Below are 2,818 nucleotides of genomic sequence, written 5' to 3'. Positions count from 1 at the left end.
GGATGGCTGCCCGCCTGCATTCTGTGGTTGTTCGGTGTCAACTTTATTATTTTGGGATCGGTAAATTACAGTGACTGAGCAATTTATCGCATTTCGTTGATCTATAATCACCGTGAACCAGTGCTAATTACACATGTGGCTCGGCTTCAGTCTCTGTTCCCGCTCCCGGCGTTGACAGACAGACTGACAAGCTTTCATCGGGCTTGGAGATGGCGCACAGCTGTGAGGAGAAGCCAGCGTTGCAAAGCCAGCCTGACCCAGTTAGCGTCACAGAGAGACCACATGAGAGGAGCTGGCAGCACTAATTTAGGACTGTTTGGGTCAGCAAGAGTATGTTTGTGCACATGTTTGTGCATACGTGCGTCAGATTTCATCCCTGTGAGTGTGTGGGGACTTATTTTATAGTCGTTGGTGAAAACAGGAAGTGATGACTACCTTCCACGTGCTTTACACAAGAAGACCCATACAGACAGCACACAGTGACTGGATATAGGGCTGCTAGAGTCTTATATGGCTTTTAAAGAACAAGAAATTACATAAATACTATCTATAGACATGTAAAAATAGCATATCGTTTGACTCTTTGCTGTACAGTGGTCCAGTACACATCTAGGATGCTAGAGGGGGCCAACTTCACCGTGACACGCCAGTAAAATGCTTTAAGAATGGGTGTCCAGGCGGTGTAGCGGTCTATTTCGTTGCCTACCAACACGGGGATCGCCGTTCGAATCCCCGTGTTACCCCCGGCTTGGTCGGGCGTCCCTACAATTGGCCGTGTCTGCGGGAGGGAAGCCGGATGTGTCCTGGTCGCTGCACTAGCGCCTCCTCTGGTCGGTCGGTCGGGGCGCCTGTTCTGTGTGTGTGTGTGTGTGTGTGTGTGTGTGTGTGTGTGTGTGGTGGGGGGGGGCGTGATCCCCTCACGTGCTACGCCCCCCTGGTGGAACTCCTCACTGTCAGGTGAAAAGAAGCGGCTGGCGACTCCACATGTATCGGAGGAGGCATGTGGTAGTCTGCAGCCCTCCCCGGATCAGCAGAGGGGGTGGAGCAGCGACGGCCTGGAAGAGTGGGGTAATTGGCCGGATACAATTCGGGAGAGAAAACAAATAAAAAAAAAATTAAAAAAAAAGGGGGATCCAGTCAAAGTAAATATGAGCGCCATCTCATGTGGTGACTTGCAGGAAACAGCTTCATTGGTCTTCAGAATCTGAACTTAAAATACACACACACACACACACACACACACACACACACACACACACACACACACACACACACACAAGCCCCTCGCACCTACACATTCCCTTTTAAGCTTGGAAAAAGCTGCTTTGAGCTGATGAGCCGGCATCAGCTTTCTTGCACCAAATAACACCGTCTATTACTGGCCACACAGCAGTGCTTAATCAGATCAGTATCAATGACCAGCGTCACCCAGCATCCGCAGATACAGCTGCTGATAACTTAGACCTTCCTTTGGAAACCACCAAAAACTCCATAGCTGTGAAACGCCGAAACTCCAGCGGTCTCACCTGTGAGTCCGGGTTTTAAATTTCCCTTGCGGTAAATTTTCTGCATGCACTCGTGAACATCTGACAGGAGTGCTGGTATAAGGACGTGCACGCTGCTTTAGATTCCAAGTAGTATTCGGGGCAACTAAAATTGACTTGACTAATTTACCCCTTTTTTAACGACCCCCCCTCCTTTTCTCTCCAATTGTATCCGACCAATTACCCCACTCTCCCGAGCCGTTCGAGCGGTCACTGCCCCCCCCCCCCCCGCCGATCCGAGGAGGGCTGCAGACTACCACATGCCTCCTCCGATACATGTGGAGTCGCCAGCCGCTTCTTTTCACCTGACAGTGAGGAGGTTCACCAGGAGGACGTAGCACGTGGGAGGATCACGCTATTCCCTCCGTTCCCCCTCCCCCCTGCACAGGCGCCCCGGTCGACCAGAGGAGGCGCTAGTGCAGCGACCAGGAGACATACCCACATCCGGCTTCCCACCCGCAGACACGGCCTGTGTAGGGGACACCCCACCAAGCCGGAGGTAACGCGGGGATTTGAACCGTCGATCCCCGTGTTGGTAGGCTACGCAATACGCTACCCAGACGCCCAGTTTACCCGACTCTTGGCGGTCCTTGCCGGCTATACAACTGTATTTTCCCTCGAAGCTGAAAAATATTTGGATATTACATAAGGAAATAACTCCAGATCTGTGACGTTTGCAAGTGTCTTATGAAGGCGTCACCTGCACTGTCAGCCCTCAAATCTGCAACTTTTACGTTTCTTGCTTTTCTAGGGGGAACACAGCTTCTCCTGCTTATTTCAGAGATATGATTTTCATTCGACTGCAGAGGAGAGTAGCTTAAAGTCATAGAAAAATACATGTGATATGTCACCCACGGATCATCAGACTTAATTTGAAATCATGACATCAAGAAGCACACCATGTCTGCTGTGCCAGCCAGTATGGCTCCATTCAATCGTTTGTCTATTTTCAGCCTTGGCCACGCATTGGATGAATTGATTCTTATCATTGCACCCATGGTTGTTAAGATATACTAGTGCTATTGTGTTTTATCTAGGACTTTGTTTGGGACCTTATGCAATTGATTAGTTACGAGATGATATTTCCATGAAGAGCATTTACAAGGCAACCTTTTTATAAGAGGCTCCCAAACAATCTTTGAGGCAAATATTCTGTTCTCCTCCCTCTCCCTCTTTCTCTCACTCCGTCTCTTTGGATATTCGTCTTGAATCAGCATTTCCGGAAGAATTAGGGGCAAGACAACTCTTCCCATTTCCTTTGACAAGCTAAGAAA

Source organism: Lampris incognitus, chromosome 19, assembly GCF_029633865.1.
Source record: "Lampris incognitus isolate fLamInc1 chromosome 19, fLamInc1.hap2, whole genome shotgun sequence".
Lineage (NCBI taxonomy): Eukaryota > Metazoa > Chordata > Actinopteri > Lampriformes > Lampridae > Lampris > Lampris incognitus.
This window is presented reverse-complemented; position numbering follows the sequence as displayed.